The sequence below is a fragment of the Lygodium microphyllum genome, chromosome 23 (assembly GCF_053477565.2).
Source record: "Lygodium microphyllum isolate KBCC chromosome 23, Lygodium_microphyllum_v1.1.10, whole genome shotgun sequence".
NCBI classification, from domain to species: domain Eukaryota; kingdom Viridiplantae; phylum Streptophyta; class Polypodiopsida; order Schizaeales; family Lygodiaceae; genus Lygodium; species Lygodium microphyllum.
In genome coordinates, this window is record NC_141157.1 from 112,760,781 (window position 1) to 112,784,063 (window position 23,283).

The 23,283-nt window shown below is 45.9% G+C and overlaps 1 protein-coding gene across 2 annotated transcripts in view; it reads right to left on the reverse strand.

Annotated features, from left to right (window-relative positions):
* Nucleotides 1–23,283, reverse strand: part of LOC148016633 (fumarate hydratase 1, mitochondrial-like) — an 89,332-nt gene that overhangs the window by 29,145 nt on the left and 36,904 nt on the right. The window lies entirely within an intron of this gene.

Below are 23,283 nucleotides of genomic sequence, written 5' to 3' on the forward strand. Positions count from 1 at the left end.
CGTCAACCCAATGGCTCCGACAGTCGGTAACCCCCTTCACATACGGCGGAGAGACCGTGGACGTGGTCCAAAGATACGTCTATCTGGGGATTACATTCTCTGGACCGAGATTTACCCTGAGAAAAGCAGCAGAAGATAGACTAACCCGAGGCTATGCAGCCCTCGGGTCAATGGAGAACCAATGTGCCTGCATACAGTTCTAGGAACCCCGGACAAAGCTCTGGCTTTTTGACACCTTGGTCACACCAACCCTCCTGTACGGGGCTCCCATATGGGGGTCCAATCTCTACCACACGCGGGGGGCCCCACAGGATCAGCCACTGCCCAAGGAGGAGGCCACCTATGAGGGATGGGAGCAGATGGAGAGACCCTTAATACTTATGATCTCACAGATGATCCGAAGCAAGCCCTCCGTACCACACGAGATCATTCGCGCAGAGCTAGGGGCACCGCCCCTCGTGGCTGAGGCCCTCTTCCAGACCGTGACCTTCTTGCACCGAATATGGGACCTGCCCCGGCACCAGTACCCCAGACTCACCCTGGAGTCATCCAAACAGCTAGCAACACAAGGGGACACTGAGTGCTGGTATGCCCGAACAAAGACCTGGCTACGGCTCCATGGCCTGCACATGGGCCACCTCTCCCCACTGCAATACAGCCTAGACTGCCCACACCTGGAGCTCAGCCGAGAGGAGGTGAATCGCATCATCAGAATGGATATCATCCAAACAGACACAGCCAGGACATGGGTGACCCCCACGTCGGAACTAGGAACCAAGCAGGCTTTCTACCGAGAGCACTTCCTGCACATCTCCTCGAATGGCTTCATCACCCACCCAAGCTACATGGACACACACCTATCTCACGAGGTCAGAAGTGCCATCGAACAGATCCGCACGTCCTCACACCAACTACGGGTCGAAACGGGCACATACGGGGCTCCCCCCAGAAGACCGAATATGTCAACACTGCCATCTCGAGCCAGAGACAGAGGAACACTATATCCGTAGATGCCCAATGTACTATGAAATCCAGGGACGCTTCCACTTCCTATTCAACAAAGGATTTGGACCACTCTCCAAGGTGATGGAATTCAAAGACCAGAGATGCCTGGGGCTCTTTCTACTGGAAATACGACGCCACAGAGACCACCTCCTATGAACCATGGAGCAAAGACAAGGAGCCACCAACCAACGCACACTCAACGAATTCTACCAAATACCAGCTACCCTCCCCACCACCGAGCCCCCACCAGCCCAACCAGCCTCCCGACCCCGGGGGACCACCTTAGAAATAGCCATAGCGAGAGGCAAAGCCCGGCGCCCACGCCCCGCCGGCCCTCGTCCCCCCACAGAAGACACATGTCAAAGATACAAGGGATACTACGCCGCCATCGGAGGGCCCTGCCCCGCAACTTTAGTCTCTCCATGTTAGACCGACCCATGTGGGACATCCTAGGATGAACACTCCAAGAGCAGTTCCACACCGCACTGGGAGTACCTCTAGATTGTATGTACCTACTCAATTCAGTTCAACATAGCATAAATGTTAGCTTCACTGGGACTTTTGAAATCTCCCATACATTTTGTATGCAACATTTTGGTCTCATAGGCCAACTTGGCCTGTTGTAGACGTTAATATAACTTTCTTTCTTTTCTTTCTTTCTTTCTTTCTTTCTCACTCTCCCTATATCCTCCCCTAATTATCTTCCACTTCTCTCTATCCTTCTTCTTCTTCTTCTTCTCCTCTCTCTTCCTCTTCTTCTCCTTCTTTCTCTCCCTTCCTCTTCTTCTCCTTTCTCTCCCTTCCTCTTCTTTTTCTTCTTCTCCTTCTCTCTCTCCCTTCCTCTTCTTCTCCTTCTCTCTCTCCCTCTTCTTCTTCTTCTTCTCCTCTCTCTCTCTTCTTCTCCTTCTTCTTCTCCTCTCTCTCCCTCTTCTTTATCTCCCTTCCTCTTCTTCTTCTTCTCTCTCTCTCTCTCTCTCTCTCTCTCTCTCTCTCTCTCTCTCTCTCTCTCTCTCTCTCTCTCTCTCTCTCTCTCTCTCTCTCTCTCTCTCTCTCTCTCTCATCACGGGGAGGGGGGGGGGGGGGGGGGGGGGGCTTGCCGCTACCTGCGAACGACCAGGGGGGCGCCTTTACAAGGTGAGGAGAGGGAGGCTATATGCCAACTGGAGGGGCGGGCAGCCATGCCGCCCCCCACTTGGCTACCATGGGGAGGGGGGAGGCCTTTGGGGAGGGGCCACATGGCTACCTCTCCCACACAGGTGGTGTGCCCTCTCTCTCTCTCTCTCTCTCTCTCTCTCTCTCTCTCTCTCTCTCTCTCTCTCTCTCTCTCATCCAGTTGACGGGGAGAGAGGTAAAAAAAATTGCATTCATTTTAAATAATTTTTTGCCTTTGAGAGCGGGGTTCATGTGCCAGGAAGCGGGTAGGCACGGGGAGGCTATTTTAATGATCGAAACGTTACACACACACACTATGCTATTCACAACAACCCTGTTAAATCTTCAATATACATCCTCAATTGATGCCTCAATGCGGCAATCCCTAAAAAGACTCCGTACAAGGTATTTTTTTGGCTCCCGGCCTCTTATTTCTTACTTTAGAGTTTTCGGTAGTCATGCTTATACGCACACTCTTGATGACAAGATAGGAAAGCTCACCTCTCCACCAAATCTCTTGATCTTTGTGGGTTGTTCTTCCAAAGTGAAACCTATCACTTGTTCAATCCTCGAACAAACAAGATGATCGTTAAAAGGAATGTCATCTTTGATGAGAGGGACATAGTGCAATCCTCTCCACTAGACTCTTTGTCCTCACCTTTGCTCATATTATTTGAGATCATGCCTACCAAGCCGGGTCTACTACCTGCTCCTGATCTTCCTGCAGATACTTCAGCACCCAAGCCTCCTCCACGAGACCTGTTACCTCGCTGATAATAGTAAACCATGCGGGATTCGAGGATCCTTCCACTAGATTTCACTTTGGAGGGCCCTAGAAGGTCTGCTTGACTCGCCCCTCATGCTTCATATGAATCATTGTTTACAAATAATTACATTGCACATTCTGAGCCAAACAGTTGACAGGAGGCTCTCCAAGACCCCCTATGGCATGAGGCCATGGAGAAGGAACTGGATAGTATTGATCGCAATGGAACTTGGACATTGGTGGATCATCCTTGTTACAAGCCGGTAATCAGGACGAAGTGGATTTTTAGGACCAAGCTAAAGACTGATGGTACGTTAGAGAAATACAAGGCTCGCCTTCTAGTGCAAGGTTTCATGAAAAAACATGACATTGACTATGAAGAAACCTTCGCACCTACCGCTCGGTTGACATCATTTTGTCTGTTGGTTGTGCTCCCCGCTTACAACGATTGGCCAATCCATCAGATGGACGTCAAAAGTGCCTTTCTCAACGGTTATTTGCATGAAGAAGTCTATGTGGAGCAGCCTCCCATCTTTCCTTCTGTTGACAAGACTAACAAGATCTTTACCTTACAGAAAGCTCTTTATGAGCTGAAACAAGCATCGAGGTGTTAGTACCGCATGATGGACGAGTTTTTACGGACTCATGGATACTATTCTGTGAAGAAAACTGCTAGGGTTTGCACTGAGGAAAAACAGAGTGTACGACCACAACAAAAATACAAAGAGACAGACACTGACACAGAAAGCAAAACTCAAACCCTAAACGTAAAACTCAAAACTCAAACATAAAAACCCAAACACAAACAAAAGAAGGGAGACAAGAACACAAGTCTGAAGTGAATGAATATTGCAAATGAATGTAAGAGTGTATAGATACTCAAGGGCAAAGCAATGTGTCGGAGAGTGACGTCCACCAAAGACGGATCCCAAGTTTGTGACCGCCAATCAGAGTAAAGGATGGAGAGGATGCAGCAAACACAGGTTTCTAGAGGACCTAGAGCACCAAATGCAAGCTGGACAAGTGACGAAGAGGGCTGGCACCTATCGCCTGGTGTGGAGGAAGCTGTCGCCTAGGAAGATGACACCAAATGCAAGCTGTGGATGCAGGTGTAGAATAGGTCCAAATGCAGCAGCAAAAGGTCACTTGATGATGGAGATGGGCTGTCAAATGTCACCTACACACTGGAGGAGTAAACGCAGCAACAGAAGGTGTGGCAGTAGTCCTTGGGGTTGGACAGCCATGTGTGTGTGGATTGATGGCTGAAATCTGCACTCAAGGGTGTGAAACTTGCAGAGACAGAAATAAGGCTGAATGGGGGCAGCCTATCTATTTATAGATGTTGAAGGGTGCCCCAAAGAATTAGGGTTTTTGGGGGACCACTGAAACTCTCAAATTGCTCCCGTTTTTAGAGTTTTTCATTAATTAAGTGTATTTGGGGCTGTTTAAGAATGTTAATCAGCTCAAAAGCGTGTTTTAGCTCAACATATCCTACCCCCTATGATCCAAATATCTATGTGCACACCTCTAGGGTGGGGGTCAGCTATATCCAACTCTATGTTGATGACATAACACTCACTGTTTCAGATTCTACGGCTCTCGCAAAAATTAAACCACAGTTTTGTGCTACATTCAAGATGACAAACTTAGGATTGTTGTCTTATTTCTTGGGGATAGTTAAAAATGGTTTTCTAATGATGCATGGATGACTGTATGGTTTTCTAATGATACATGGACGATTATGTGTCACAAAGCAATTGAGACCTAAAGTGATCATCAAGTGTCATGCTCCTCCTTATGCAAAACAAAGGGGGATTGATGCTACAATTAGAGCCATAGTAACCAAAAATATATTTCATCTTGGTGAAACGCGAAACCTTGAAACACGCCCAACATTTCATTTTGTTTCGTTTTGTGGAACCTTTTTTTGGAAATTTTTTCATTTATTCAAAAGAACATGAGAGTTGTTTTTCTTTTACAATTAGCATTTTTTCCACCTCCTTGTGTGCCCAATCACCTTCTTCATCTTTCCATACTTTGTTTTGTTTCGCAAAACAAGGTCACAAAATGAAAAAGTAGTTTAAAGAGTTTCTTCTATTAAAAGAATATGTAGGATGTTTTTCTATTACAAACCACGAAACAAAAAAGTTGTTTAAACAGTTTCTTTTACTAAAAGAACATGTACGCTATTTTTCTGTTACAACCCACATTTTTTCTATGACCTTCTCCTTGCCCACCCCATCACATCCTCCTCCTCTTTGTGCATCTCCTACTTCTTCTCCATCTCTTTCTAGTCCACCTCATCCTCCTCCTCCACCTTATCTCTTCCTCCTCTTTGTCCTCCACCTCTTCCACACACTCCACTTTCCCCTCTACCTTGCGCCTCTGACCTCAAACAAAAATGCCTCCTCACAAGGTTTTTGCTCATGAAGAGATCAATTTCTACTTTCACTTTCATTATGTATTATATGTATGTTGTAGGCTATACATTTTGATTTGTGGGTCGTGAATGTTAATTTCTAAATCAATAAGTGAAGTTAATAAGTAAAGTGGATGATTTGGTTTTAGGCTTTTGACTTTTGACTCTAGGATCAAGGTGGAATAAATATTCTTATTTTAGGGATATGTTTTCTTTCTCTAAGAATGCTATATATAGATTTTTTGTTTCTCTAAATTACTATTGTATCATAATTTTAATTATTATAACTAATATTTTTCGAAACCTCAAGGTAGCTAACAAAACAAAATGCGAAACAAAACTACGAAACAAGATGAAGCATTTCTGGTGACTTTGGTCAGAGCAATTGAGCATTTCTTTTATTGGCCTTCTTTGAGACACAATATTAAGCAGTTTGTCAGGACGTGCATCATATGTCAGAAAGTGAAGTATGATAGACAAAAGATGCTAGGCTTATTGCAACCCTCACCTATTCTAGATAGGCCTTGACAAAGCATTGCTATGGACTTTATCTTTAGTTTCCTAGAACACCTACAGGGAATGATGGGATATAGACAATTATTTGGGGGTTCAATAAGCAAGCCCATTTCATTTGGTTGAGGAAGAAGATAAAGACTGATCATATGGCATGCTTATTTTCACGGCATGTATTTAAGTATTACGGCATGCCAAAGCCAATCAAGCGATCAAGACCCTTGGATGACCAATTTATCTTGAAAGGGGCTGTTTGAAAAAAGATGTACCACGCTGGAATTTTATTTGTCCTTCCATCCACAAACAGATGGTTAGGCAAACAAGGAAAATCCTATAGTGCTTGATCTCTTGAGATACTATGTATTTGAGCATTTGCCTTTGGTAGAGTTTGCATACAATAATACAATGCATAGCTCCATTTGAGGTTGTGAAAGGTGGCAAGAAAGTGTCCCCTATTTAACACACAAAGGATAAGATCTTTGGGACTGATCGGTATGTAGAAAACATGGATGGTTAGGCAAACGAGGCAAATGAGGCAAATTCTATAGTGCTTGATCTCTTAAGATACTATGTTTTTGAGCATTTGCCTTTGGTAGAGTTTGCATACAATAATACAGTGCATAGCTCCATTGGTAAAGCTCCATTTGAGGTTGTGAAAGGTGGCAAGAAAGTGTCCCCTATTTCAAACACAAAGGACAAGATCTTTGAGATTGATCGGTATTCACAACGTGGCAAGAAAGTGTCCCCTATTTTGCACACAAAGAACAAGATCTTTGAGATTGATCGGTATGTAGAAAACATGGATGGTTAGGAAAACGAGGCAAATTCTACAGTGATTGCTCTCTTGAGATACTATGTATTTGAGCATTTGCCTTTGGTAGAGTTTGCATACAATAATACAATGTATAGCTCCATCGGTAAAGCTCCATTTGAGGTTGTGAAAGGTGGCAAGAAAGTGTCCCCTATTTTGCACACAAAGGACAAGATCTTTGAGACTGATCAGTATGTAGAAAACATGGATGCAACCTATGCAATGGTTAAGTATGCTCTTCAAAGTTCTCAAGAGAAGCAAAAGAAGGCAATTATTCACCATAGACGTGCTTTGCAGTTTGTAGAGAGCGATTATATGTTACTACCTTGGCCCAAGAGGAGTAGTTAAAAGGGACCAATGCTTCTAAATCTGAGGCCTTGATAGGTCAGTCTTCTCAGAAAAAAGAGGAAGAACCAAAAGGAGGAGGAGGACAAATCAAAGAAGGACAAGGAAAAGAAGTCCACTTATCACATCTACGACAAGACATGTCACTAGAAGAAGGATTGCTTTGACAAGAAGAAGAAGAAAAATGAGAAAAATGAGAAATCTTCAAAGGATTTCGGAGCGGTGGTTGTTCCCTCATCAACTACTTTCCTCCACTTGGAGGTGGTTGAGGCATCGACCTTAAAGGCCTCTGATGCTGCATTGATGACCCCATACTCTCGAGAGGATTGTTGATAGTGGTACCTCACGGAACATGACTCCTTCTTCAAGAAGTATTGCTCATTTGCGGCCTTCACATGGCCAAATTTTCATAGGTGATAGTTCTTCTATCCCTATTGAAGGACAGGGTAATATGCATCTTATTCTAGATGGGCAAGGTGGTGCCCATACATCCAAGGTACTTTATATGCCGGCCATGGGATGCCATCTGCTTTCGGTGCACAAGATTTGTGCCCTCGACCTCTTGGTTGAGTTTGATGTGGCCTCCTTTCAGATTCTTGATCGTGGATCAAGACACGTCCTTGCTTCAAGTTGTGAGAAGAATGGAGTCTGCAAGTTGCGGTCTTCTTCTGCCTTGACTTCTCTTCTTCTTACCTCTCACATACAATCCGAGCTTTGGCATGCTCGGTTTGGCCACCTCAACTATGACTATCTACACAAGGCGTCTAAGGGACAGCTTGTTCGAGACTTGCAAGATATTGTGGTGAGCCAGCAACCTTGTGTATCCTGCATCCGTGGGAAGCAAACTCGTGATGCTATTCCCAACAATGCTTTGAGGCCGTCTTCAGCAACCTTGGAGCTTGTTTCTACCGATCTTTGTGGACCAATGAGGACGTAGTCCCTTAAAGGGAGCTTGTATTTCATGCTAATTGTGGATAATTACAGCAAGATGGCACGGACTTATTTCTTGAAATTGAAGACTTTCTTCAACTTCATGGATAGATTGCTCTTTGAGAAGAACCAATCGGGCCAGAAACTGAAGACCTTACAATCGGATAATAGCGGAGAATTTATTTCTAATGAGCTTCTCGTTTTTGTGCAGATTGTGGTATCCACTAGGAGTTTGCCAATGCAAACACCCCTCAAGAGAATGGCATATTGGAGCGAAAGAATTGTAGTGTGATCGAGATGGCTTGTACCATGATGGAACATTGACAAACACCTCAATGTCTATGGGCTGAGGCTGAGGCTGTGGCTACTGCAGTCCACATTCTTAATCAATCCCCTACTTCCGTTGTTGGTATGACCCCCTATGAGACCTAGTCTAAGCCAGATGTTTCTTATTTCAAGATTTTTTGGTGTGACGCCTATGTTCATATCCTGAAAACACAACGTGACAAATTTGAAGCGGCATCCAAAAGACAGGCGTTTGAGGGCTATAACTCATAGTCTCAAGGTTACCAATTGTATGATCCTGTTAAGCGAGATGTCTACATGAGCCATGATGTCTAGTTCATGGAAGTTTCAGCCTCAAGAGGGGGGTGAGAAACACCCCGTTCTTGGAGATCTTGGTGATAGCTGGGCACCGGCGACTATCCCTCTGAAGCTTCTGCCTCTTGAGGATTCTTCAAATGAGGAGCTTAGTTCTCAGCCACCGGACTCACCAATTGAGCCTTAGCAGTCAGTAGACCTTCCAGAGACTTTAGCAGATGGAGAGCGACGAGGCGAGATCCAACCTCCTCCTCATTGGGCTTGTGAAAATCGTGATGCAGGGATTGAGGGGGTCCCTAAGAAGTGGCAGCCACAAGATGGCCCACAGCGTTCTCGAAGAAACTACACACACCACACTGAGCTTGTGTACATTGATTATTGTTTGATGACTCGCGCCATGCAGGATTGGGAGTCCACCTCCGTGAAAGAGACTTTACAGCATAATCACTGGCGGAGAGTGATGGAGCAAGATCTGGAATCGATTGAGTGGAATGGCACTTGGTACCTTGTGCCTAAGCCTTCTCATAAGAATGTGATTGGACTCAAATGGGTCTTAAAGACCAAGAACCACAATGATGGCACATTGGATTAGCACAAGGCCCACCTCGTTGCTAAAGGTTTTGCACAACACCAAGGTATTGCTTTCCATGATACCTTTGCCCCTACAACTCAGATGAGTAATATTCGTGCAATTTTTGCCTTGGCTAGTCAAAGGAGATGGCCGGTCTATCAACAGGATGTGCAATCTACCTTCTTGAATGGGAAGTTCAAGGAGGAGATCTATGTTGAGCAGCCTCCCGGCTTCCTAAGGGTAAAGTGTACAAGTTGAGGAGGGCCTTCTATGGCCTTAAGCAGGCTCCCCGTGCCTAGAATGAGAAGATTGACTTGTTCCTCCAAGAGAAATTGGAATATCAGCGTTCCAAGGCCAACCCCCAGCTTTATGTTCACACCTCAGGTGGAGGTCGTGTGTTGTTTGTCCTTTATGTGGATGACTTGATTGTGACAAGTGACCATGGCAAGATGATCGTGCAAACGAAGGTAGCACTTCATGAGAAGTTTGAGATGACAGATATGGGACTTCTTCATTTCTTTCTAGGTCATGAGATCTATCAGACTCCGAGGGAAATCTTTATTTCCCAACAATGGTATGTGTAGGAGCTCTTGACTACGTGTGAGATGGAGGGATGCAAGCCTATTACGACTCCTATGGATCCGAACTAAAAGGCTACAGCTCATTCAGATTCTCCTTTGGCGAATGCTACCCATTACAGGCAATTGGTTGGCTCCTTGATCTGACTTCTCAATACTCGTGTTGATTTATGTTATGTTGTAGGTGTACTGACCGAGTTCGTGAGTGAACCCAAGATGGTGCATAGGTAGGCTACTCAAAGGATTTTAAGATTCCTTCAGGGGACCCCTGATCTTGAGATCTATTATCCAGCAGGTACAGGTAATGCAAACTTGATTCTTACAAGATGGAGTGATTCAGATTGGGCTAGCAATGTGGATAATTGGAGGTCCACGACAGGTTATTGCTTTACCTTGGGTGCCGGTGTTGTTTCATGTAGCAACAGGAAGCAACCCACAGTTGCCCTATCTTCAACTAAGGCGGAGTATTGGGCAGCATCTTCTACCACATGTGAGACAGTGTCGCTTCACAGGCTCTTGGAGAAGCTTGGTTGCCCGCAAACAAGTCCTATTGTTCTTCAATGCGACAATGAGCATTGCATTGCCTTGGCCCAAAACCCTATGTTCCATGCTAGGATGAAGCACGTTGAGATCCAAAACCATTTCATTCGAGAGAAGATTCTAGATTAGACTATTGCCTTGGTCTAATGCAAGAGAGAGGACAATCTTGCTAACTTGTTTACGAAGGCGCTTCCTCAAGCTTCACTTCGACAGCACTCCAAATCCCTTAGCCTTCTACCCTATCCAAGATCCGAGAGGGGGTGTTAGAGATTGTCACCTCCTAGACAAGCATTTTTTGTCATTTGTGTATGCTGGTACGTCAGTACGGTCCGTAAGTATGCCACGTCAGCGGGTATGAGTGCCACGTGGCAGCACAGAGCTGATCACCACATCAGCTGATCCAGTCAGAGAGTATAGTCGGCTGCATTAAATGCAGCCGACAACATATTTTTCCCAAGGTGGAGACATATGCAGACATACACTCTACGCCCATGTATATATCTGCTTCCTTATATAGCATTCCTCATTGCACATTTTCTGTGTTCCGTCGTCTCTTTCCTTCTCTCTTTCTTCTCTCTCTGTTCACACTCTCTCTTGGTCATACATTTCTGCATTGCTTCACTCTGACACTAGTTCCATTAGTGCTTGAGCAAGATGCGCATCACATTGAGACAAATTCGTGTGGAGCCTGCACATGGCCATGCTTATGCGTCTTTCTTCAAGTGCAAGTCAAGCCAAGCAAAAGAAAGGGAAGAGAAAGACATTGGAGTCATCTTCCAACTCTAATATAGATTTCGTAGGGAAGTATGGAAGATATGCCACGTGTCCTCTCATGGTGGAAAGACCTTGCAACCCGAAGAGAAGTGCTAGAGGAAATACGCTCACCTTCATTCGAGAGCGAAGGGTGGATCTACATTAGAGCCTTTGTCTACCTCTACTTCATCACCCGCTATGACCACAGAGTCTATGTTTCTACACATTTATCAAGTGGAGGAGCCCTCTTTGCTTGCCTCGTCTCCTAAGCAGCCTTGGCTCATTAACAATGCTGTATCGGATCATATGACTCCCCGAGGTTATTTATTGCAAGCTCTCCATCTGTCATAGCATATCATCACTACCAATGACCCTTCTTTGGTGCCTATTAGTGGTGTGGCACCTTGCCTCTATTGTCTAACCGTCCATTTAGCTCTGTTTCTAAGGCCCTACATATTCCGGACTTGGGCTTCCCTCTTCTCTTAGTTCATGGCCTTCCTAGACTTAGGACCCGCGTTGTCTTCACCGAATTGGGCATCTTTGTTGAGGATTCTTCTGGGGGACTATCTATGCTCCATTCCCCTTCCATTGTGCAAGGCCCTTCGAGGCAACTTTCTATTGCTACACGCATTTCCGATTGTGCACTATTTATCCACACGTTCCATCCCATCCCCCACCATCTCCTCTAGTGGTTCCCTCACATCTCCCATCCCTTTTAGAGGGGGACCATATTGGTGATATGACTATCGATTTCCTAGCCCTTTATGTTTTAGAGGGGAGGTTCCTGGATCGTGAGGAGTTTTCTACAGGTTTCTGGCCTACTTTGGGCCTTTCCTTTATGCGGCAACCTCTTTTTTTCATCATCGAGCCACTACCCCTTACCGGTTGGCTCTTGGTCCTTGTTGTTTCTATACAACTTATGTTGCCTTCGATAGTTCCTCACTATTGTCTTATCGTTTGGTTAGAGGCTTCGCTCACCCATCCCCGATTGCAGTTTTTTGGAGTGATCTATTCGAGGCCTCTATGTTTCCCTTGCCCTTTGGTGGCCTTCTGTTTGATAGAATTTTTCTATGGAGAGGAGGTCTTGCTCCTTGGCTAACATTCTTCATCGCCAAACCTCTTCAGCATTGGCACTCTTCCTGCCACCCTCAGATCCGCATATCATTTGGCCTTCTGCTACATCCAAGATCTGAGAGGGGGTGTTGGCAATCATGTGTGCCTTGTGTGGTCATCTCCTACCAATGAGTCTCAATCTGAGTCTGACAAGGACATTACGAGCTCTAACATTGTATTTATCCATCATTTTATGTAGACACTTTAGATGAAGGGCACATTAGTGCATTTCTTTTTTAGCACTTTTGGCCATTTTTAGGGTTTTGTCCCTTTTTTGCCTATATATATGTGGCCTACCCTCCCACTCTCATGATCCATCGTTGATCTTTCATGATTAGCTAGCCCTCCTCATTCTCTCATCTTTCTACTACCATCTAGTGCCCGCTCTAACACGTAAAGGTGCATCTTGGGGCCGACTGTTGTAGCCTTATACATTTAGCCATTGCAATCACATTGTTCCATCTCTCTCCTACGTTCTCTCTTTGTCTCCTCTCCGTGTTCACTTTCCTCTTTCCATTGCGCACTCTCACAAAAACCACATTGAATCTTTTTTTTTAAGAAGATATCATTTGCAGCCTATCAACTAACTCTGCCCCAAGAGGACAATGAAAAGGGATCGTTAGATCCAACACATCACAAAGTAGACAAGCTATCTCAACCACTCGGGGTTGTTGATCGAGACAAAAAGGAAAAAAGGTAAGGAGCCAAAATCCCTCTTCTGTTTCTTCTTTTGGTGTGCACGATTTGCATGGTTTTAATATGTTAACTTTAATAGAGAAGGCTCTCGAAGCAAGTATATCTCTACCATCTCTTTCATTTGAGCAAGTAGACCGCACTTCTCAGCTCCCTCCCATCCCACCACATTCTAATCTACTCACATTTTCATTCCAAAATCTTGGATTACAATCCATTTTCGCTCAGAGCACACTAGGGGTTGGATCTTCCATCTCTGCTCCTAGCTTGGTATGTTAACTTTAATAAAGAAGGCTCTCGAAGTAGGTATATCTCTACCATCTCTTTCATTTGAGCAACTAAACCACACTTCTAAACCCCCTCCTATCCTACCATTATCTTCTCCACGTTCTAATCTACTCACATCTTCATTCCAAAATCTTGACTTACAATCCACTTTCGCTCAGAGCACACTAGGGGTTGAATCTTCAATCTCCTCTCCTAGCACTTTCTCTTTCTCCATACCACAATCTACCTACCCTTAATTCACTACACCTCATGGTGCATTGTTAGGGGGCATGCCACCCTTTAACACCATAACTTCCACATGCCCCTACTTTACTACATCCTTATACTCTCAGGTGGCTATGATAAGCATCCCCCTCACTGCCCTAGGATACTCACAGTCCCTACACAACCTTTCAGACAGGGATATCTCTCCTCTGCTTATAGACTATCATCACACATCCCTTGGGTCACTCCTACGCAGGGATTTTCATCCTTTGCACCATCTATCCCTATCCCTCCACCATGAGCTCCTCATGCGGTTACCATGCCCATACCCAATCTACCCATGCCCACATTTGGAACCACTATACATACTTCTCATATGCATGGTAGACACTGTCATGAGGACATGTATTTTTGAAATCTCACTTAATATGTGGATAAATTTTTAATCACATAGTTAAGTAAATGTTGCACATGTGAGGTGTAACTGGGATCAGAGTAAATTTATGAGCCCAAGACTCGAGGAAATCACGGGATGTCAAAGGCAAAAATTGCTATAAGTTATATCGCACATGTACTTGGTGGTATCTGTGTTAGATATGATCAATGCCCCCACCCTCATTAGGTGCTACCAATGATCCATGGTGCTCAAAGTTGTAAGGCCCCCATTATGAGGAGAAGCCAAATGTGAGCCCGGACATTGGTTGAGTCCTGACTTGTATATCAGATGAGGTCTATGTGACCGGATGGCAAAAAGGTGACTGTTGTGGGTCTAATCTTTGGGTTAGACAGAGTGGTTAAGCTGGTAGCAACTCGAGGCACATTGCATTGAGTTGCGTGGTAAGGGAGTTAAAAGGGGCCCCTATTGTGGGGTCCGGGGGCCGCGGAAGCGGCCCCTGGCTGGGGGGTCCCAGGGGGGCCAGCGGCCCCCCTGGCGGGGGTCCGGGGGCAGCGCCCCCGGCCCGTGGTAAAGGGAATATTCCCTGGAATATTCCCTGGCCGACTAGTGGAGGCTCATATGGTAGGTCGGTCAGCAGGCCGACCTAACGACCTTCGCGGGCTATAAAAGCTAAACCCCTTCGCAGCCATCTCACACTCATCTTTCACCCAGTCAGAGTTGTTGTTCCAGCTAGCCTTAAGCTCTTCACCTATCTTCTGTCTAGATCGCCATCTAAGCTTCACACAGTGGAAGCGCACGGGTGGACAGAGCCATCTTTGTATCAGTTGTTTGGAGTTAAAGAATTTTACTGATTCTCCTCTTATCTGTTGTGTACTCTCTATCTCTTTCTCAGATTCTGTTCGCTGCGCCGTGTAATATTTTACAATCTGGTGCCAGTTGTTAGCCTAGGTCATTCATTTGGCCATAAGTGTCAATTGGTGAAACTAGAGAAGTGGCGTTTAACGGGATCCAACACCAATCTGATGGTCAAAGATGGTGCAGAGACACTCGGGAATGAAAGTTGCTTAGCCAATTTAAATATTGGCCAGTCAGATTATTTTTCTGGACACTGAAATAATTATTAGATTAATTTTCAATATTTAAAGACTGAAAATTAATATCTAATTATGGATAATGCTGAAATAACCATTTGGGAAGTCTACTACTTGTCAAAAATACCCATGCAAGACTGGAAAACGTCTTAGAGGCTAGAGAGAGCCAGTTTAGTGTATTCAGCCTACAAGAGAGAGAGGAGATATTACTGGTCTGATTTGTAACCATTGGAGGACCTTCTAAGGCAGCCAAGGATAGGAGAAGACCAATCAACAGCAAGTGACAGCATCTACAGGCTGTTGAGACAGAGCAGCAGCAGTAAATGACTGATTTTCTTCAGTTCTTTACATCTACAAGCTGTTGAGACAAGGCAGCAATAGTAAATGACTAGTTTTCTTCAGTTCTTCGCAAAGAAAGTCTGAATTCTCTCTCTCCTCAGCATTCTCTCTCATCTCCCAGCCTTTCTACAGCCTTGCTCCAAAGATTACAGCATTGAGATCACCAGAGGCTGAGAAATTTCAGATTTCTCTGCTATAAAGCCTAATCTACAGTAGAAATTATGGTTTAACAACAGCCTCGGGAAGCGTGCCAAAAATTGGAAGCTTCAAGACTTGGATTCAACAAGGCTAAAGCTATTTTTAGTCAAATTCAAGTGGAAAGACCAGCAATTCAATGAATTTGGGGGCATTTTCCATCTCCATCAAAATGGGTGAAGGCCAATCGACTACCCAAATCAAGGGGCAAATCAGATTGAAGACTTACTGGTCATTTTAGACAACAAGGGGCGTTGGAATACTGAAAGAGATTGGAAGAATCCCATTGTACATCAACTTCTTCAATTAAGTTGATAAATACCAAAAGGGATGCCAGTTTTGGAACCACCAACGTATCCAATGTCCAAGATTATATGGTAAACTGTACTTTTAAATTTTGTGAATTTGTTAATTGCTGTAAATAGTGCTTAATCAGGTTATTTACCACCCTATACGAGGAGGAAAGCTAGTTACAGACACTCTAGGATTACTTCCCCAGTGTACTCCAGTCCCTCACCCTATCCCCCCTATCTCCATTACACACCTTCCTTATCTCCTAGCACTACCACTATGGTGTCAGAGTGCAGCGATGCGGAAGCATGGGACCAAGACTGAGAGAGAGAGTGAACACAGAGAGGAGAGAGAAAGAGACAGTGGAAGATGAAGATCTGCTGTATAAGGTGTGCTGTATACAAAGATATGCAGATATATACACGGGCGCAGTACGCGGGACTGCGTGTCTCCCCCTCGACGATGCAACTTGCTGTCCACCTCGAAGTACACTGCAGTCTGCACAAATCTCCAGCCTGAAATCTGCAAACAGAAGTGTGGAAGAATGTGCAAAATGTCGGCTATAAATAGCCAAAAAGAATGCGATCAAAAAAGCAGGTCAGCTACATTAAATGCAGCTTACTGGTACAGTGCGATTGTACTGCCATGTGGCTGGCCGACTGGTACAGTCCGACCAGACTGCTCCGCCAAGGACTGATCGCTAACACCCCCTCTCAGAGCCTGGACGGGGCAAAAGCCTGAGGGATTTGGCATGTCTCCGAAGTAGAGCCTGGGGAAGCGCCTTCGTAAACAAATCTGCAAGATTGTCCTCCGTCTTGCAATACTCCACAGCTATGGTCTCATCCAGAAGTGGTACTGGATCTCTATGTGCTTCGTCCGGGCATGGAAAACAGGGTTCCGTGCCAAGGCAATGCAACTCTCATTATCGCATCGCAGAAAAGTAGGACAAGTCTGGGGGTAGCCAAGCTCCTCCAACAATCTCCGAAGCCACACAACCTCACATGTGGGGAAGACGCGGCCCGATACTCCGCCTCAATAGACGAAAGGGCTACCGTGAGCTGCTTCTTGCTACTCCATGAGATAACACCTGCACCCAAGGTAAAACAGTAGCCTGTAGTAGACCGCCTGTGGTCCACATCACCAGCCCAATCCGAGTCGCTCCAACCTGCAAGTACAAGGTCTGAACCACCTGTGCCTGCTGGATAATGAATCCCTAAGGCAGAGATCCCCCTCAAATACCGAAGTATCCTCTGAGTAGCCTGCCAATGCACCGTCTGAGGTTCACTCATGAACCCCGCCAAGAGACCTACAGCAAAACAAAGATCAACACGAGTGTTGAGGAGCCAAATCAATGATCCAATCAACTGACGGTAGCGGGAAGCATCCGCCAAGGGAGAATCTGATGGCCTTCCAGTTCGGATCCATAGGAGTAGAAATGGTCCGACAATCCTCCATTGCAAAAGAAACCAAGAGCTCATGTACATATCTCTACTGAGAGATGAAAATCCTCCTCTGAGACTGATAAATCTCATGGCCCAAGAAGAAGTGGAGTAGACCCAAGTCCGTCATCTCGAACACCTGACGTAAAGCTGCCTTCGTCTCTTTGACCTTCTGTGCATGATCACCTGTGACAATCAAATCGTCAGCATACAACACAGAAAGCACACAACCAGTCTCGGAAGTGTGTACATAAAGCTGCGGATCGACCTTGGAACACCGATATCCCAACTGTGACTGAAGGAACGAGTCAATCTTCTCGTTCCATGCACGCGGAGCCTGCTTGAGGCCATACAAGGCCTTCTTTAACCTGTAGACTTACCCATCTGAAGATCCAAAGCCAGGAGGCTGCTCGACATAGATCTCCTCCTTCAAATCACCATTGAGGAAGGCCGACTTCACATCCAACTGGTAGACAGGCCATCTCCTATGGCCAGCCAAGGCAAGAACAGTGCGAATAGTCGCCATACGAGCAGTGGGGGCAAAGGTATCATGACAATCAATCCCGGGCCGCTGTGCAAAACCTTTAGCAACAAGGCGAGCCTTGTGCTTGTCCAAAGAACCATCGCTAAGGTACTTGGTCTTGAAGACCCATTTGATGCCAATCACCTTCTTATGCGAGGGGCAAGGCACGAGATACCAAGTGCCATTCCTCTCAATAGCCTCCAACTCGGCTTCCATAGCTTTCTTCCATGGTGCGGACTGTAAAGCCTCCTTCACGGAGGTGGGCTCTCGATCCTGCATAACATGGGTCATCAAACAATAGCTAGAGCAAACAAGCTCCGTAGAATGTGCCTGGTGCCTCTGTGACCGCCGGGGACCATCCTGCGGTCCCCACTCCTGAGGAACCCCCTCGATCCCTGAATCTCGAAGTGTGTCACGGGCCCAACAAGGAGGAGGCAGGACCGCTCCTCGTCGCTCTCCATCAGCTGAAGACTCTGGGATATCCACCGGTGGTAACTCCTCGGGGGTGACCGGTGGAACAGTGAAACAGTGGACTCTGTATCGGAAACAGAATCGGAATCAAAAGGTGCTAGCTCCAAAGGAACTGTCTCCCGAGCCCAACTCTCCCCTGGATCTCCAAGAACGGGATGCTCCTCACCTACTGCTATGGCCAGAACCTTCATGAACCGCACATCTCGACTGGTGTAGACATCCCGCTTTACGGAATCATACAAACGATAGCCTTGGGACTGAGAGCTGTAACCAACGAACACCTGTCTTCGGGAAGCCGCTTCAAATTTATCACGATGAGTCTTGGGAATGTGAACATAGGCATCACACCCAAAAACCCTAAAATAAGAAACATCGGGCTTAGTCCCAAAGTAAGCCTCAAAAGGTGTCATCCCATCAACAGCCGAAGTGGGGGATCGGTTGAGGATGTGAACTGCAATAGCCACAGCCTCAGCCCACAGAAACTGAGGTGTCTGTCGGTGCTCCATCATCGTGCGCGCCATCTCGATCACACTTCGGTTCTTCCGTTCAAGAATGCCATTTTCTTGAGGAGTATTGGTGTTAGCAAACTCCTCGTGAATACCTTTATCTACACAAAAACAAGCAAACTCATTAGAAACAAATTCACTACCCTTGTCGAATCGCAAGGTCTTCAATCGTCGGTCCGATCGGTTCTCCTCAAAGAGAAGCCAATCCTTGAAGTGGGAGAAAGCCTCCGACTTCAACGCCAAAAAGTAGGCCCAAGTCATCCTGCTGTAGTCATCTACGATCAACATGAAGTACGAGCTCCCTCTTAAGGACTCGTTCCTCATAGGCCCACAAAGATCCGTAGAAACAAGCTCCATCGGTGAAGTAGACTGCCGCGAAGCTTTGTTGGGAATCGCATCCCTATGCTGCTTCCCACGAATGCAGGAGACGAATGGCTGCTGGCTCACCACTATGTCCGGCAACCCTCGAACAAGCTGTCCATGTGACGCCCTCCGAAGATAATCATAGTTGAGGTGACCAAACCGAGCATGCCATAGCTCTGACTGTGTCTGAGAGGTAAGAAGAAGAGTAGGGAGAGTGGTAGAAGACATCAATTTGTAGTTGCCGTTCTCCTCATATCCTGATGAGAGAACCTTCCTTAACCCATGATCAAGGACTCGCACCGAATCACTGTCAAACTCCACCAAAAGGCGAAGTGAACAAATCTTATGAACCGAAAGTAGATGATACCCTAAACCTGGCATATGCAAGACCTTGAAGGTATGAGTACCACCACGTCCATCTGGAATAAGCTGCATCTCACCCCATCCTGCAATAGACACCGAAGAGCTATCTCCGATGAGAATCTGCCCATGCGAAGGTCGCAACTGGGCAACACCAACTGATGAAGGAGTCATGTGCCGAGAGGCACCACTATCTATGATCCACTCTCGAGTCTGGGGGGCTGTCATCGCAGCATCAAAGACCTTCGGTGTAGAGTCCTCAATGACTGCTAGATGAAGAAACGCAACTGATGAGAGTGCAGCCACCGCTCCAGAATCCTTCGAGTCCTTGTTGGTGTCCTTCTTGTCTTTGTCGGGGCAATCCTTCTTCCAATGGCCGGTCTTACCACAAATATGGCATGTGGATTCTTTTTCCTTGTCCTTCTTTGACGTGTTATCCTCCTTCTTATTCTTTTGGTCCTTCCCCTTCTTCTGAGAGGCTTGACCTGTCAAAGCTTCCGATTTGGAACCATGCTATCCCTTCAGTTGTTCCTCTTGGTCCAAGACCATAGGAACCAACTCTTCCCACCGAAGAGTAGACTCACGCCCCGAAGCAATAAGGGCGGAGTAGAAAGCACCGAATCGTGGCGGCAACTAGGACAGGAGTGTGATCGCCATATCTTTAGAGGAAATCGGCTTCCCTGCATTCTGAACCTGCATTTGAAGCTGTCTAAGCTTGTTGATGTGCTCCCGCAACAAAGAAGACTTGTTCACGGACAAGGTCCGCATCTACACCTCCAAAGAAACCCTCTTCATAAGGGTCATCCGGTTATACATCTGGTCAAGCTCCAGCCATATCTCCCGAGCCACCGTCAAGTGCTCGATGTGGGCTATCACGGCTGTAGTACAAGACAGAAAAAGAAAAGAACGAATCCGGGCATTCAGTTTGTCCCAGTGAGACTGGGCCTTGGCCAACTCCGTACGAGCATTGAAAGAGAGTTTGGACTCATCTCTCAACGAGGGCCGGTCGATCTCCTCCTGTACCAGCTCTGCCAAATCGTAAGACTCAAGAATGGCCAACATCATCACGCGCCAGATGCGGTAATTGTCGCCATCGAGCTTTTAATCTGCGGGAAGAGCCGGTAAGACAGGCACCTTCCAATCCATGATCGTTTGGAACTCCAAGTCAATCTCTGTAGACATCTTCACTTATAATGCATGCACAAACGCAAAAGCAGCCCCCTCTGACTGTGAAAACGCAACCTGCTAGGACTCTTTCTTCCGCGTCCCGAACCTTCTTCACCCGCTAGAGGCGATGAAAAAGTAAAACCTACACTTGAAAGATGAAAACACAGCCTTCCTCCTGTTCAAACAGCAGCAAACAGCACCAAATCCACCAACTGGACTCCTTTCCCGCACGCCCACGCTCGCTTCAGCCTTGTTCCGATGCATAGCCCTCCCACTCACCCTCGAACGCTCGAAACGTAGCCTTGTGTCGGGATGGAATCTCCTCTTCATGCAGGTTCTTCACTCAGTCAACCCTTCTTCACTGCTTTGATACCATGTGAGAGTGCAACGATGCGGAAGCGTGGGACCAAGACTGAGAGAGAGAGTGAACACAGAGAGGACAGAGAGAGAGAGACAGTGGAAGATGAAGATCTGTTGTATAAGGTGTACTGTATACAAAGATATGCAGATATATACACGAGCGCAGTGCGCGGGACTGCGTGTCTCCACCTCGACGATGCAACTTGCTGTCCACCTCGAAGTACGCTGCAATCTGCACGAATCTCCAGCCTGAAATCTGCAAACAGAAGTGTGGAAGAATGTGCAGAATGTCGGCTATAAATAGCCAAAAAGAATGCGATCAAAAAGGCAGGTCGACTGCATTAAATGCAGCCGACTGGTACAGTCCGACTGTATTGCCACGTGGCTGGCCGACTGGTAGAGTCCGACCAGACTGCTCCGCCAGGGACTAATCGCTAACATATTGTTGCAAGGGCCAAGAATGCCTTCACAGCTAAGACACATTTTAATGGGTTGAATTTCACCACTTGATTGAACTTCATCCAATAAGTGTTCGAATCTCAAGAACTTTGGAACCTCGTCATTAGTATCGAGTCTATGCCGAACCCTCAATTAGCTCACCCTGATCACATCTATCAATGGAGAGCTTGCAATGCCACAACCAATGTTGAGTCAATGCATGGGTTACTTCCCGAATCCCACCCTCAATTACAGCATTTTCCTCTCGGATCTGAGCCTTGGAGCCATCTCATCGACCGCTATGCGGCACGAGATCACTTTCAACTTTAGGACTTTCCATTAAGAAAGGGCATGATCCGAAAGTCAAGTCGGCTGAATATTGGTGATCACTCGCCAAATTTGCCACTACAAGCTCCTAGACATCAAATGACAATCAAGTCACGTTCTTCTTAAACAAGTTGCCCAACAAACACTTCCATTTTATCCATCACATTATCTCACTATCTAGATTGTCGACCTTCTACGAGTTTTAGTTACAGTTCTTGCGTTACGTGAGGCCACATGATCATGTCCAAAAGAAGCCCTCCACACATATCCATTTAGAGGGACGGGGTTGGTTGGCTCTTCTTCGGGAGGGAAAACCAACAGTGGCAAGAACTCACAAGATGTGAAGTGAGCCAAAACAAGGGTGACACCTGTTCCTCCAACAAAACCAACGAACCACAATGCCTTTAACAGCAAATTCCTAAGAAAAATAAATTTTGCATACACTGTTGAAGGTCAAGCCATGTGGACGAGGAATGTCGTACCAAGGCCCAAGGTCTTTCACATAGAAAACCACAGCAAACTACTGACTGCCTCCACTCTAGCTGGCCAGTCCAATGGGCTACACCTCTCGTTGATGCACCATCTACTCCATCTACCCCAAAGGATACTAGACATGTGGCATACGAACAACCTTAACAACCTATCTCCTTCACCACTCCTGAAAGATTAGCTAATTGGTCTGCTAGTGACTCACCTATTGAACTTTACACATCCATTCCCAAGGCATCCATTGCACCTTCTAGCTGCCACTTCCCCACCTCGACGTACGTAATGGTGGCCACACACTTAGCCTTTTCCTTTTTAGACTTCCGTTGCATACTTACATACTCATTGCATTGCACTTAGCTTTGCTTTCCTTTATTTCCAGTTTTGCTTTTTTGAAACATCTCACTACTCACCTCTGTGCTTGCAAATTTTGATCTCTTTTGGAGGGTTTTGTATTTCAATCTAGGACTAACATCCAAGTGTGTTGGACCTAACCATCCCTTCTCATTCTCCCATATCATACAATTACTTAATCGACAGCCAACCATCTCTTCAAACACCTTTATATTTATTTATTAAACCCAAAAAAAAACAAAACAAAAGCAAAAACAAAAAAAGAATGAAAAGGCTTTTCACCCGCTATCTAAATGACTATCCAACGAGTGAACCCCTCTAAAACTTTAAAAAAGAAGCTCTCTCTATGAAGCCCCCTCTAAATCCCTTGCGAGACAAGGAATAGGGAAACTCATGAACCACAATCTCCGGTGTGTCTGATGAGATAGAATGACCACCTATGTTACAAAAGAAAGTATTTGAGGCTGCAATGGGACAGAGGCTAGACAGCTCCTAGAGGTGGCTTCCCGAAACTGAGTCTTGGGATGTCCAAGGATGTAACACTTCCCCCATAGATGCCCACATCATTGATCAAAGCCTTGGTCATGTTTTGGCTAACATTGTGCAAGCACCCATCCTAGATGTCCAAGGATGTAACATGGTGAGTATGAAGAGTGCCATGCATAATGTCCAAGACATGAAGGACACAAGGTATACCACAAAATATGATGAGTTACATGGCAAGAACAGACAATGTCATGCATAATGCTCACGGAACAAAGGATATGAAACATTTCACATTGAACAGCGGATATTTCCCACTCTACTGAGTGAGCCTCATCAAGATAGAGATTTCATGAAAGTGCGAGGAAATATTGACCTGTTCAATAATCGTTACAGTTGTCAGAAATATCAC